Consider the following 15,925-nt stretch of genomic DNA (forward strand, 5'->3'; position numbering starts at 1 on the left):
ACTATTATTAGTTATGTAATCATGGGCAAAGTGCTTGACTTCTCTACTAACTAAATATATTTGTTAAATGCTTTGCACATAAATCTAGGAAATGTTTTCTACTTTTCTCCTTTATAACCCATAGATTCTCAGGAAAAACAATACCCACTTAATGCTGAGAAGCATTTCATAAAGTACAGTTATTTTTCCTTAATATGGTCTAATTGGAAACAAAGAGAAATCCAAGTAAAAACCACCTCCTACTAAAAAAAAAAAAAAAAAAAAAAAAACAACAACAGAAATCCCAATAGAGTCAATCAAAAAACCCAATACACACATACATACAAATTAAAACACTACAGAATCTACCTTGTCTGAGAGCTATTCAAATATATTAAATCATTTTAAGTGGATAAAAGAAAAGTGTAAATATAAAGCTAGTGATCTGACCCTCTTTCCTGAAACATAAAATATTCTGTATACTTTTATTTTCTCTTTTTACTAGTGAATTCTATTTACCTTAAGTTTAAATATGCCCCTTTAACAGTATGAAATACAAATGCTTTTTTAAAAGAATGAGCTGATTACTTGAATTTGGGAATTTTTTTTTCACTTTTTAGAATTACAAGATCAAACATGTAAATAAAATAAATCTTTCGGGTAAGAATATCTTTGTTTTACAAAAGTTTAAAAACAGATTGGATATTTGGTGGTTAAAACAGTGTTTTATCTTTTATCCTCAAAATTATAGTAATATGCAAACCCCATACTTATTATGAACCCTTGTTAGAAATTAACTTGTCAAGATAGACCTTGCTAGTACCTTTAAGCATTGTTTTTTGACACATATTTATGATTCTGTTATAAAATTATATATTTATTATTAAATTTAATTTTAATTCCATGGGTCTTGTAGACTTCTCAAAACATAAGAATTTGAACTCTGGCAATATCTGTGGTCTAATTATAAAGATTTGGGGTATAAATTTTCTACTTTTATTGTCTATTCAATGCATATTGGCAAACTTTGTGTCATATTTACATAACCTATTTAGAAATCAAACACTTTTTGTGAAGCTTTTTCAAGCTAAATTTTATTCACTACTTATGATATACCAGGCTATATTCTACACGCATGTGTTGAAGAAAATCTTTGAAATGGATTTTTGATATAAGATTATATTTTTATCCTCAATTTATAAATGAAGAAGTCCAGCACAGACCAGAGAAATCGTACAGAACATGGTTTTTGAGCCCAAGAAAACTAGCTTTAGCATCCATTTTCTTGAGCCATTTGCTATACGTTTGTTGCTCTTCACTGTATTAAGAATATATGGTGTCATGGCTGAGTTGTACTTCCCCCAAATTCTAAAGTCCTAACTTCCAGTACTCAGAATTATAATTATATCTGAAGACAGAGGTGGGCTTAAAGAAGATTAGTTAAAATGAGGCCTTTATGGGTAGGCCCTAATCCAATGTGACTGGAGTTACTATAAAAAGAAATTGAGACACAGACAAGACAGACCATGTGAGGACACAGCAAGAAGGTAGCCAACTGCAAGCCAAGGGGAAAAGCCTCAGAAACAGCTGAACTTAATCATGCATTGATGTTGGACTGCTAGTCTCCAGAATTGTGAAAAAATTGATTTTTCATGTTTAAGCTATCCAATCCGTAGTATTTCATTATGGCAGAAGTAGAAAACTATAGTATACAGTCACGTACAATCTTAACTGATAAAAAGTTCATATTAACAACAATATCCCCCACATCTTCATTGCATTAGATCATGACAACCAGAGTCATTTTACTTTTTAAGATTTTTGTAAAAAGCATTATGATCTAAGTCTCATCTTATCTAATAGAAATAATGATTAAACCTCACAACTAGATGTGTTGTGAAAAATGAGATGAGGAATGTAAAACTTTTAGCATATAGCAAATCAGGTAGTAAGCACACAGTACATGATGTTGTTTTTCAAATCACTAATTATAAAATAAGCTATTTCACAGCATCAGAATAAATTATCTCCTAATCAGATTTAATTACTAAATGCAAATTCAGAAATAAATTCATATGGGTTTAATTTCTATTTTTACTGTTCAATTTTGCTTTTGTTTCTAGTATTTTCCATGGTTTTTCTACTTTTGAAACTTTTTCCCAAGTGAAATAGAAAAAAAATAAGCATTAGGAAGAATATTATCAAGAACATTTGACTAGACTCCACATAACAGATAGCTAATTGTGAAATGGATGATATTAATGGATTAGTAGACAGCATATGTCTTTATTCTCAACAAATTAAAAATTATAAAAAACTAGCAGTCACTTCCCTTCAAAAAACAGTATCATCCACATATGATGCAAATAAAAACGGCTACAGGTATTGCATAGTTGATGCTAAGTAAGAAAAGTTGAACTATCTGATGTAGATCCAAGGAACACTCCCATTTTAGTGGTTTGGTAATTGTTAACACTCAACAATTAAAGTAGAAGGTGTAATCCTGGGATACCATTTGGCTTTGCGATGCATACTATTCACATAGTCACGATGATTAAAAAACTCCTTTATTGTTATTTTTTAGAATCAACTGGTAGACAAAATATAGAAGACTAAAATATAGATCCTAAAGGGATTAATCAATGCTAGAAAGATAAAATTAGCTTATCTTTTTAGGTATAGATGAAAGGTATAGATTATTGAAGTTGAAGGTATAGGGAATAGTACACATACCAATACTCTCATCTTCATAGTAAGAAGTCAGAAAACGCTGTTTAACTAAAGGAAGAAGATATAGATCTTTCTTTTTCTTTCTTTTCTTTTTAAAAGAACCTCATATATATCATATATACAGAATTAAGTTCATATCACATTATCAGCATCATTATGTCCAAAGCCCTCCTTGAATTTATTTTATTTTTCTTTGTCCTCAGACTTTTCCAGTCACAATCCTCTCTTCTTTCAATCCTACCTCTAGAATATTGAGTACATAGTTTTCCAATCCATTCCATTGCCAATATGCTTATTTAGTTGTAAATGTGTCCTAGGACATATACAGTGTTTTGCGACATAGATATGTACACGTGTGCTACTTACTGTTAAATCTTCCATTATATGCTAATATCACATTTAATTTCTCATTTTTCATAGTAAGGGATGCCTAGGTTATCTGCAATTCTTTGCTACAAAAACCGAAAGCATTTTAAACATTCTTATATAAGTCATCTTATGTACCCTTGGAGAGTTTCTTTATAACCCATATGTGGAATAAACTTTCGCAAAACATTCCTTCCTTCCTTTCCATTCTCTTTCATATAGAATCATACTTCCTTTTTGTCTGATGGCTCTGCCAGCATCCCTTGACTCACTTTCCATTTTCTTTCATAGGGATTTCTATTGATACATTTCTTCCATCACTAGCATCATGTTGCTAATAGCATTTATCTTCGGAGAATATGGACTACACAATCTCTAATTCAGTGCTTTATTTTTTATTTGATTAGTTGGTTTTAATTTCAAGCATTTCTGTGACTGATTTCTTTTTTACTTCTTTCATGGAATCCTTACTCTTTTCATTCACTTTTTCTACTAATATATCCTTCAATATATTAATTGTAATTACTTCACATCCCCTGTATGGACCCTCAGTCTCTAATCTAATTCTACTGATTAATTTATTGCTTAATAATGAACAGCAGTAGGCAATCTTTGCTTTGAATCAATGAAGGATCCTCAACACTGCCCTTTCTTGAGTATCAGCACAAAATAGATGGGGAAACAAACAGCTGCCAAGATTTTCTTGAGTCAGAGGTACTGGGGAGGTTCCAGCTTTTCCATTAGCATTAGAGGGCTTCTGTTTTTATCCTTTTTCCAGTGGTAATGGATGTTGTTCTGGGGCTATAGGGTTAAAGGCTTTTCTCCTTTTCCTCCTAGGAGAAGTCAGCTTTTACTTTGTATAAGAAAAGATCCCAATACATAGGAATTACTCAGTCCTGTCCCCCAGCATGAAGCAATTACTACCTGCAGGCCTGCATGCACAGGTGTGCATGCTTGTACTTGTGTTCATGCCTAACATTTCTTCCTCCCACAGTCTGCCAGACATGTAACATTCAGTATATGCTCTATCTCCTCCTCTGCTCCAAAGGGTAACCTTTGGAATTCAGTTCATCTGCTTGCCTAACTACTTCAGCCTTATAAAAAAACATGTCTAATGAGTTTAAGAAAAAAAGCTTTAATTTTATAATTTATATGGCTTTATACTTGATGGGGAGCAACATCTTCCTCTTGTGGCTTTCTGAGTAGAAAACGGACTCAAACTTATTTTTGATATTGCAAACTATAATTCACTGTGTCTCCCTATTTAACTAAGATGATGACGGCTCATAACAAAATTAATCTTGATGATTACTTACGCTTTCAAACAAAATTTTAGCTTTACTATTTTACTTACATTAATAATGGCTGTTCTCAATTTTTCTACTCTATCATGTCATTAACTTAGCACATACATTAATTTTAATCTACTTAAGACATTTTGTGATAGGAAGTTGGTTAAAGTTTTAAAATAGATACTACTCTTCACTTTACAAGTGAGATATAAGAGACACAAAGCAGCTGAGTAATTTATCTAGACACATATTGATTGATGGATATAGTCCACCTTGCAACCCAACTAAATCCAATACTAATATTTGTACATACCTTGAAAAAACAAACAAATTGGGTCAGATTGATTCAAAGGTTGTTTGCATGAGGAACTTAAAAGCCTCTTGGGAATGCATTTCTACCAAGAAAAGAGAGTGAAGAAGACACATTTGACTTAATAATAAAACTGTAGTCATCAGAAGCAGGAGATAATAAGAGCTTAGCATACTGTATGTAACTCAAGTTATCTTTATGCTCACTCCTTCATGGGAGATGGGTAGTTGCTTCAAAACTCTCAGGCACTGATCCTTTATGCTAAAGAACACAAACCAAGCTATTGGAGTTGACCTAACTAAAAAGACAACATCAACAACTGCAATATTTTTCACCTTCTGATGTAAAAGTAGTAGCCACCTCCTTTATAGATACTGAAGGGGAGAAAAACTTTTCTTTCTTCCCTTTTAGGATTTTTGGTGGTCGTAATAATTAAATTGATATCAGGGAGATTAAGAGGATAAAACAAATTTAATTTTTTTACATATGGGAGCTCATAAAAGTGTAGCATTCAAAGACAAATTAAAGCAGGCAGATTTTATATCTTAGACAAAGAAACAATAAATGTGTGGAGAATTGATAAGACAAAGGAGTTTGGGCTTGGAGTAGTAAATTAGTGAATAACTAACAAGGTCTGTTTATACAGGCTTCTCAGCCCTGAATTCCCTAACTCTGGTGATAAGGATACCTCTTCTAACCCCTTGGCACCATAACTATGTTGATAAGGATACCTCTTCCACCCTCCTGGTACCCTATCTCTGGTAATAAGGATACCTCTTCCACCCTCCTGGCACAGGAAGGGTACATTTCATGGGAGATTTATTTATTGCTTTCAGAGGGACAAAGGAGAGTTGTAATGTCTTTCTTGCACTGGCTGTTTCTTAAGTAACTTTAACTCAAAATAACTAATATGCCAAAGTGGCATATCTGGGATGGCATATTCTGCCCTTCATTCTGTATAGCTATACATAGTTTTATATCATATATAACTCTGACATGATGCTTTTAGCTTCCATCCAATTGATCACCAAAAATGGTTACGGAATAATGAATTCATTAAATAACCTAGTCATCCCCTAGTCATCTCCTTCAGATGAATACAGACCACATTACTCTAAGACAACTCCTTCTTGATTTAGTTTTTGGATGATATCTCTTATATGTACAGAACATTATAGCACAACAACATACCTCTTAAGCACCACAGTACAGGCACACTACACACTCATGAATTCTTGCTCTTCATGTGTCTATGCCTGCTCTTGTTTCTTTTTCCTCACAATCAATTTAGAATCCAAGCACAAATTGTCATTCATTTATCACAGTAACTAATTTTTGTTTACTTTCTCATTCCAGCCATTTATCACAAAGGACAAGCTGAAATAGTATATGTATTTATGGTGGGAGTACATGACAATAGTTACTGATAAAATCCAAAACATTCATTTCACAAAAGTTTTTCTAAGACATTGCAGTATAAGCACTAAGGCTTTTGGTACCCATGAGGATAAAAACAACACTCAAGCAGAGAGAGAGAGGAAAACTGCCAGCTTCTATAAGGTTCACACACTGACTTTATCAAAGGTCTTTAAAAAGCACAAACAACAGTGGATACTGACAGAAGCAATGCTGATACCCAGAGGGAGGCAATGACAGTGATTGCCTGACAGTAAATAGATTAGTGGGAGAGAGAGAACCCACTAGAATGGCCTCAAAGATGAACACTTAAGGGAGGAGTAGCTGTTACTAGAGGTGGCAAGAGTATTTAGGTTTGATAGTTGAACGATAATTTTGGTTCACATGTGAAACATGCCCAAGGAATGCATAGAATTCACTAGGATGGAGACTTTGGAGGGTATTGAAGGCTTATAATAAAAACTGGAGAAATCAACAAGAAATAACACTTGACAAATGGTTAAAACAAAAGGTATAATTAGGACATTAAGTTATATTAACTATAAACTCTGTGTTTACTACAGTTTAATCCTGTTAGTCATGGTAAGAGAAACTATTTTCACTGTCCCTATATTTTTCAATAGCTCTTCTTTATAACCTTTTTTTCTTTCCAACATAGTAATCACTGCTTGTGATAAAAATAGTATTACTCTTTTTATAGAAGTAAAAAGTGCTGGAGCTAGAAGGGATCTTGGATATCATCTCATGTCATCAACTCATATTACAGAAAGATACTTTTAGATAAATGTTATCCAAATCAACTATCTAGATGTTGAGCAAGAATGAGTTATTCAGAAAGTCGTAATTTCCAGGTGCCATGCCTCTTATGACACTACACTGCAATATTTAGAATACTGTATCATTTTAGACTAGCTATTTTTGACATGAATAATCAGTTTCAGAATCTAAATTTTATATAAAAAATAATCATAAAAATTAAATTGAAAAAAAATCAAGAAACCAAAGGAAAGTTTAAAACAAAGGAAATATTTATGAACCAGCTCAATGATTCCTGAACTCCATTACGCAGGCCTTTGAACTGCACCACAAGCTATTCTGGGTCTCCATCTTGCCAACAACAGATCTTGGTACTTCTCAGTCTCCACAAATATGTACACCAGTACATTATACTAAATATTTTCATACCTATATGTGTGTATATTAAATATGTATATCTAAAATCACCTATTGGTTGTGTTTCTCTGGGAAAGTCTGACTAACACACACTAAAAAAGAAAAAAAAATCACAACTAAACAAAACTCTTCAATCTAAACAAATATCTGAGAATCCTAACACACAGTTATTAAAACTCTGAACCAGCTCTTAGTTTCATTGATCTTCTCTGTTGGTGTGCTGCAGTCCATGGGGTGGCAAAGAGTTGGACACGACTGAGTAACTGAATTGAACTGATTGTCTTTTAAGTCTCTATTTATTTGTTTTAACCTTTGTTATTTACTTCCTTCTACTAACTAACTTCTACTACTGCATTCATTTGTTTCTTTTCTATTCCACTGAGGTGCAGAGTTAGGTTGTTGTTTGAAAGTTTTCTTATTTCTTGAAGTAGACACATCAACTTCCATCTTAGAACTGTTTTTGCAGCCTCCCATGAAATTTGTTGTTTTACATTATCATGTTCAACTGTTTCAAGGTATCTTTTTGAGTTTTACTTTGACCCATTGGTTGCTCAGTAGCATTTTATCTCTATATATTTATAAATTTTCCAGTTTTCCTTGTGCAATTAATTGCTAGCTTTATGGCACTGTTGTTGGAAAAGATGATTTATTTTTAATGATTTCCACTCACTTCAGTTATTTAAGAATTGTTTTCTGGCCTACCATATTACCTAAGAAAATGTTCTATGTGCAGTTGAGAAAAATGTGTATTCTGTTGCTTTTGGATGTAAAGCCCAGTAAATATGTAAGCCCATGTGTTCTAATATGTTATATTAAAGGTTTATGTTTCCTATAGTTTCTGTCTACATGATCCATCCATGATGTTAGTGGAGTATTAAAGTTCCCTACTATTATTGTGTTGCTATCTCTTCCTTTAGGTCTGTTAATGTTTGCTTGATTATATTTAGATGTTAATTAGATACATAAATATTTACAGATATCATATCTTCTTGTTAGATTGAGCCCTTTATCACTATTTAATGCCTTTGTCTCTTACTACAGTCTTTTGTTAAAGTCTATTTTGTATGATGTAACTATTCAAGCTTTCTTTTGCTTAGTATTTACATGGAGTATTTCTTTCTATCCATTCACTTTTAGTCTTGCATGTCTTCACATCTGAAGTGAATCTCTTTAAGGCAGCATAGAAATGAGTCTTTTTTTTTTTTAGCCACTTTATTTCTTTTAGTAAATTTAGTCTGTTTAAATTTAAAGTAATTATTGCTAGGTATGTGTTTATTGGGCTTCCCTAGTGGCTCAGAGGGTGAAAAATCTGCCTGCAATGCAGGAGACTTGGGTTCAATCCCTGTGTCAGGAAGATCCTCCGGTGAAGGGAATGGCTACCCACTCCAGTATTCTTGCCTAGAGATTCTTGCCTAGAGAATCCCATGGACAGAGGAGCCTGGTGGGCTACAGTCTATGGGGCCACAAACAGTTGGACACAACCGACCAAATAATACATGTGTTATTCCTATTTTGTTAATTGTTTTCTGGCTGTTATTGTAGTTCCTCTTTCTCCTTTGTTTTTCTCTTGCTCTCTTCCTTTGTGGTTTGATGGCTTTCTTTACTGTTATACTTGCATTTCTTTCTTTTTATTTTTTGTGTATTTACCACAGATTTTTGCTTCCTAGTTCTCATGAGGCTTACATATAACACCTTATATCTGTAACAGTCTATTTTAAGTTGATAACAACTTATGTTTAATTCCATTGTAAAGTTCAACATTTTTACTTCTACCCCTACATTTTATGCTTTTAATGCCACATTTTGAGTATTTGTATACTGTGCATTCCCTAACAAATTATTGTAATCACAATTATTTTTACTTTTTTTTTTTTACTTCTTAACCTTCATGTTAGCCTTAAAGTAATTAATCCACTACTTTTTCTTGATATTTACCTTTCCAGTGAGATATATTCCTTCATATGTGGTCTTGTCACTATCACCTTTTCTTTCAACTTAAAAAAAGTCTTATTAATATTGTTTTAAAGGTAATTTTGGTGGAGATGAACTCATTTAGCTTTTGCTTGTCTAGAAAAGGCTTTACTTCACCTTCAGTTCTTAATGATTACTTTGCCAGATCGAGTATTCCTAGTTGGAATTTCTTTTTTTCTTTCGGTACTCTGAATATACTGTGCCACTCACTTCTGGCCTGCAAAATTTGTGCTGGAAAGTCTGCCAATAGTCTTAAGGGGGTATTCTTGTATGCGATTTTGCTCTTGTTTCTTTCACATTCTTTCCTTGTCTTTAACTCTTGACGTATTAATTATAACATGTTTTGGTGTAAGTCACTACGGGTTCATCTTTGGAACTCTCTTCGACTCTTGGAGTTGGAGGTCTGTATCCTTCCCCAAGTTAGGTAAGTTTTCAGCCATTATTTATTCAAGTAAGATTTCTGCTCATTTCTCTCTCTTTTCTTTTGGGAACCTATACAGTAATGTGAATGTTAGTTGATTGATGTTCTTCCATAAATCCCACAGACCATCTGCACTTTTTTCATTCTTTTTTTTCTCTTTGAGCTACTCTGATTGGGTGAGTTCTACTGCTTTGCCTGTGACTTGACTGATCCTTTCCTCCGCTTCTTCTAATCTGCTGTTGAATCTCTCTAGTGTATTTGTCAGCTCCATTATTGTGTCCTGCAGCATACTGCCCAAACATTTATCACAGTTCTCATTGTGTTCATACATTCTTCTCCCTTGTTCAGTAAGCATCTTAATGACCATTACTTCAAATTATTTATCAGTTAAGCTACTTCTCTCCATTTCATTAAAGTTTTTTTCTGATGTATCCTTTTATTTCTCATTTGCAACATATTCCTCTGTTACTTCATTATGCATGACACCATGTGTTAATTTCTATACGGTAGATAAAACAACTATCTCCCCTAGTCCTGAGGGAATGACCTCATGTAGGAAGTGAACCTTATTGTTTAACCTACCCCAAGTATCTGCCATCTTTTGCACCTCTGTGCTTGTCCAAGTGTCCTATTATATTTTTAAAAGATCCTAGTAAATGATGTACCAAGAACTGTAAGTGTCCCAAAAGAAAGAATATCATGACAATGCCAAAGCCTTTGACTGTGTGGATCACAATAAACTGTGGAAAATTCTGAAAGAGATGGGAATACCAGAATACCTGACCTGTCTCTTGAGAAACCTGTATACATGTCAGGAAGCAACAGTTAGAACTTAACATGGAACAACAGACTGGTTCCAAATAGGAAAAGGAGTATGTCAAGGATGTATATTGTCACCCTGCTTATTTAACTCATATACAGAGTACATCATGAGAAATTCTGGGCTGAAGAAGCACAAGGTGGAATCTAGATTGCCAGGAGAAATATCAATAACCTCAGATATGCAGATGACACCACCCTTATGGCAGAAAGTGAAGAGGAACTAAAAAGTCTCTTGATGAAAGTGAAAGAGGAGAGTGAAAAAGTTAGCTTAAAGCTCAACATTCGGAAAACTAAGATCACGGCATCTGGTCCCATCACTTCATGGCAAATAGAAGGGGAAACAGTGGAAACAGTGTCAGACTTTATTTTTTTGTGCTCCAAAATTACTGCTGATGGTGATTGCAGCCATGAAATTAAAAGACGCTTACTCCTTGGAAGGAAAGTTATAACCAACCTAGACAGCATATTAAAAAGCAGAGATACTGCTTTGCCAACAAAGGTCCATCTAGTCAAGGCTATGGTTTTTCCAGTAGTCATGTATGGATGTGAGAGTTGGACGGTGAAGAAAGCTGAGCGCCGAACAATTGATGCTTTTGAAGTGTGGTGTTGGAGAAGACTCTTGAGAGTCCCTTGGACTGCAAGGATATCCAACCAGTCCATCCTAAAGGAGATCAGTCCTGGGTGTTCATTGGAAGGCCTGATGGTGAAGCTGAAACTCCAATACTTTGGCCATCTCATGCGAAGAGTTGACTCATTGGAAAAGACCCTGGTGCTGGGAAGGATTGGGGGCAGGAGGAGAAGGGGACAACAGAGGGTGAGATGGCTGGATGGCATCACCGACTCGATGGACATGCTGCTGCTGCTGCTGCTGCTAAAGTTTGGGTAAACTCCGGGAGTTGGTGATGGACAGGGAGGCCTGGCTTGCTGCAATTCATGGGGTTGCACAAAGTCAGACATGACTGAGTGACTGAATTGAACTGAAAATCAAGCTGAATCAGACCTCAGGGAGCTGATTTTAAAATTATGCAAATATATACAGTTCTATAATACCACAAGTGTAAATCCTACTGGCCATCAGACAGGTAATCTAGAAATGATCCCTTGATAGCAGTCAAAAAAAAAAAATGGGGACTCAAAATGAGTATAAGTTCTTTTCTTGGAGATATCAGTAGGCTGGAGCAAGGCAGAAGGAGATAAGTGTCTACTGTCTGTATTCCTTTTAGACCCGTTCTATAGGCCACTAAGTGTATGCTAAATCTGAAGCCTGCTCTCAGGCCAAAGCACTAGGACAAGAGGAGGCCTTCTTCACAAAAGGGTTTGGTAGTTTGTCTCCAATCACTGTCTGTGTGGTGCACTGCCCTGGGGGTGGTAGTCAACCAATAACTGTTTCTCTGATTGCCACAGCCTCTGGAATCCAAGAATTTTATCTCTCTGGTCGTCAGAGCCAGGTGATCAAGAGGTTTCCTCTGAGTGTCAGCTGTATGAAATAAGGTGCTAGATCTACAAACCAGGTGTCAGATGCATATAAAGCTCCCCTTCAGAAAACACTGGTGCTCCGGAGCATGACAGAGGATGAGCGTAAAGATAGCACCCCCATCTTAAGTCTCTGGAAAGAACTACAGTCTGCCATTAGATATATGTTAATTAGAAGCCGGCTCCCTCAGGCTGCAGTCATCATGATTAGCTAATAGGCCTCCTTCACAGAAAGACTGAGCTCCTGGGTCTATTAATTTTGATGTGTCCTGGTCATAGTAGCTGTTTAAGGAATTTTTTTCTGTTGGTCCCCATCCTGGGGGAAAGAACCATGAGCAAGCATAAACCTCAATGACCACCAAAGTCAGATGATGCAGAGGTAGGGATGCAGAGGTTGGAAAGGGGGTTTCAGTTCAAGAGGTGATATAGGAAGATCCTGAACTTACCTCTCCCACAGACACACTGACTCTACAGCTACAATATGGAACAATTTCCTCTTAAAAAAAAAAAAAATACTGGCTAAGTGACAACTACACACAAGGCAAATGAGAAGCAAATTACACTGAAACATATAGGAGAGGCTGGGACTCAGTTTTGCCATAAAACCCACCCCTAGCATAATGACCCATAATCATGACGGAACTTAGAATCCAGATCTTCCTGAAAAAAGAAGGGTTTGAACCCTACATCTGGTATCCCAACTTTACAAGACCTTCACTGAGAGACAAGATGCATATATTTCTGTCTGGCATGCTAATTTTCATGGCTACTGGTAGGAATCCTCTGGTATGTTTAGTTAACATAAAATTTCCCAAATTTATCTACTAGAGTAAAATACTGATATTACTGTATTAATCTGATTCCCTATTACCTTGATAAGGAGGATTTCAACCCTCTTTTAAGGTATACTGCACATGCCATCTGCTACATGTAATCCAACTTGGACCTGCTTCTGCTGTTTGCTTCTCTGACCTCAGCTTGTCTCCTCCAGTTAACTTGTCAAAGGCTCTCATAGCAACATGCCACTCAGGCCACTATTTCACAATATTTCATCCTGTTTGCAGATGTTTTCTACTTCGGTGGTGGGTCATTTTGCTGCTCTGAACTAGCAAAACCACCACCTGTACCTGCCACATCATGATATCATCCAAGATATATCCGGTCGATTTCTGAACACAATGCCCCAGGAGTAAATGTTCTCAAACACCAAGGTATAAGGGCTGCTCAGCCATCTGATGGTGAACAAGATGAAGAAAGAAAGGCCCCTTTCCTCTGTTGTGCTGTTAACACAGCATCTGTGTGCTTAGGACTTTTGTCTATTGTGAATAAAGATGATATGAATATTCACATAAAAATCTATATAGAAAATACCTTTTCACTTCACTTGAGAAAATTCTTAGGAGTGCAACAGTGCTGTCATAAGGCACATAGATATTTAATATTTTAAGAAACTCTTCTAAAGTTTTATGGCTATTCCACTTCTACATTTTGAAAAGTTGATGTTGTTCACACCCATCCCAACACTTGGTATTGTCAATATTACTTATTTTAGGCACCTTAATGAATAGATAGTGATAACTCATTATGAGTTATACTTCCCTTATGACTTTTATTAATTATATTTTCATGAGTCTATTTACCAAAAATTTTCTATTTTGAAATCTGTTCAAACTTTTTTGCCCATTATAATTAGCTTACTTGTTCTCATTATTAAGTTATAAATCTTTATTATTGCTCAACCATATATTTATTCAAATTATGTTTTTGGCACTATGGTAAATCACTTTCTAATTACTTATTGCTACATATATTTTCACATTTATATGGGTTGCTTTTTTATTATCTTAAGGTGTCTTTTTAAAAGCTAACTGTCGTAATTTTCATCAAGTTGAATTTTTCATTTTTTCTTTCCGGTTCATGCCTTTTATGTTCTATCTAAGAAAACAATAGCTAACAGAAATTTTCAAAGATTTTTCCTGCTGGAAGTTTTATATTTTTATAATTGTGAGGCATTTCAAGAGAACTTTTGTGTATTATATATGATATGGTTTAATGTTTTCTTTTTCTTCAGGGATATCCAGTGGTTCCAACACTATTTGTTACAGATTTTTTTTTTCAGCCATTGAATTGCTTTGGGACCAATGACAAATATCAACTGATCATATATGCACAGATTTCCTTCTGGATTCGCTATTCTGTTTGATTAATCATTTGATATATCTATTATTTCATCAGGGCCATGCTGTCTTGATTAAGGTAGCTTCATTTGTTGTTGTTCAGTCGCTAAATCATGTCTGACTCTTTGCCACACCATGAACTGCACTATGCCAGGCTTCCCTGTCTTTCACTATTTCCGCAGTTTGCTCAAACTCACATCCATTGAGTCAGTGATGCCGTCCAACCACCTAATCCTCTGTCACACCCTTCTCCTCTTGCCCTCATTCTTTTCCAGCATCAAGGTCTTTTCCAATAAGTCAGCTCTTTGCATCAGGTGACCATAGTATGGAGCTTCATAGCAAGTCTTAAAGTCAGGTAAGGTATGTCTTCTTTGTTCTTTTTAAAAGTGACTTTCGTTCTTCTGAAATGCTTGCATTTTCACAAATTTTCAAATCAACTTATTAATTGCTACCAAAAAATGTTAAGATTTTGATTGAGATTGGGTTAGTTCTATGGATGGATTTAAAGAAAATTAACATATTAACAATGCTAACTCTCCCAATCCATGAACATAGTGAATATCTCTATTTAGGTCTTCTTTACTTTCTATCAAAAACATGTTATAGCTTTTAGTGTGAATAGTCTTGCTTATATTTTATTAAATCAATTACTTGTTACTTTATATTTTGGCACTATTTTAAACAGAATATTTAATTTTCCAATTTATCTTTAATTATGATACATTTGCTGCAGGAAATTTGCTTCCAATTGGAAATGCAAAAGTTTTATACATTAACCTTGTACCACTTTGAAAAATTAACCCATTACTTTTAGTAGTTATTTTGTTAAGTCCTTGAGGATTTCCTATGTAAACAATCATGTTTTACTGAAATATGAACTTTTTTTACATAATTTTTGTCAACCATTATGCCTTTTTGATATTCATTTCATTATCGTAATAGCTAGGACCTCCAATATTAAAGTTGAATAGTAACAGGGAGAGCAGACATCCTTGCTTTATTCCTAATCATGGGGAGAAAACACCAAATATTCACCCTTAATTATGAGGCTAGCTGCAGATTTCCTATAATGGCCCTTAGAAGTTTGTGGAAGTTCTCTTTTTGCATGTGGCTTAAAGTTTTAAAAATGACTTGGTGCTGAATTTTGTCAAATATACTTCTGCATCTATTGAGATGGTCATATTTTTTCTTTATATTGTGGATATGGTGAATTACACTGATTGATTTTAAATGTCAAACTAATCTTACATTATTGAGGTGAGTCCAACTTAGTAATGATGTACTGGACATTATACATGTTACTGGATTTGATTTTGCTAATATTTTGTTGAGGATTTTTGTGCGCATCCTTATAAAAACTATTGGTCTATAACATTTACTTCTTGAAATATATTTGTTGAGCTTTGATATTAGGTTAATAGTGACCTCATGAAATAAGTTGGAAATTATTTCCTCCTTTTCTATTTTCCTGAAAGAGTTTGAATAGAATTGGCATTTATTTCCTTAAATGTTAGAGAGAATACATTATGAAAGCCATCTGGGACTGGACTATTCTTTGTTGGAACATTTATAATACTTTCATGCTTTCTAAAATTGATGAACTTACAATGATCTCTCATATTAATATATATATATACACATATTTAAATAAAAGAATATTTTTAACTATGAACAACTTTATCTTTAATTATGAGACATTTGCTGCAGGAAATTTGCTTTTCCTTCCAAGAACATAAAATATTCTCAAAGGCAGGGTCAATGGCATATTTGTATTTGTTCTCGAGTGCTTAACAAA

General features: G+C 34.5%; 1 long non-coding RNA gene across 1 annotated transcript in view; it reads right to left on the minus strand.

Moving 5' to 3' along the window:
- Window positions 1-2,886: 2,886 nt before the first annotated feature.
- LOC145547177 (uncharacterized) overlaps window positions 2,887-15,925 on the minus strand; it is a 30,547-nt gene continuing 17,508 nt past the window's right edge. The window contains exon 2 of the long non-coding RNA XR_014083625.1: window positions 2,887-4,762. This is a non-coding gene — a long non-coding RNA (uncharacterized LOC145547177). The remainder of the gene's footprint in view (window positions 4,763-15,925) is intronic.

The sequence above is a fragment of the Giraffa tippelskirchi genome, chromosome 1, assembly GCF_054371585.1.
Source record: "Giraffa tippelskirchi isolate mGirTip1 chromosome 1, T2T-mGirTip1v1.2.pri, whole genome shotgun sequence".
NCBI classification, from domain to species: Eukaryota; Metazoa; Chordata; class Mammalia; order Artiodactyla; family Giraffidae; genus Giraffa; species Giraffa tippelskirchi.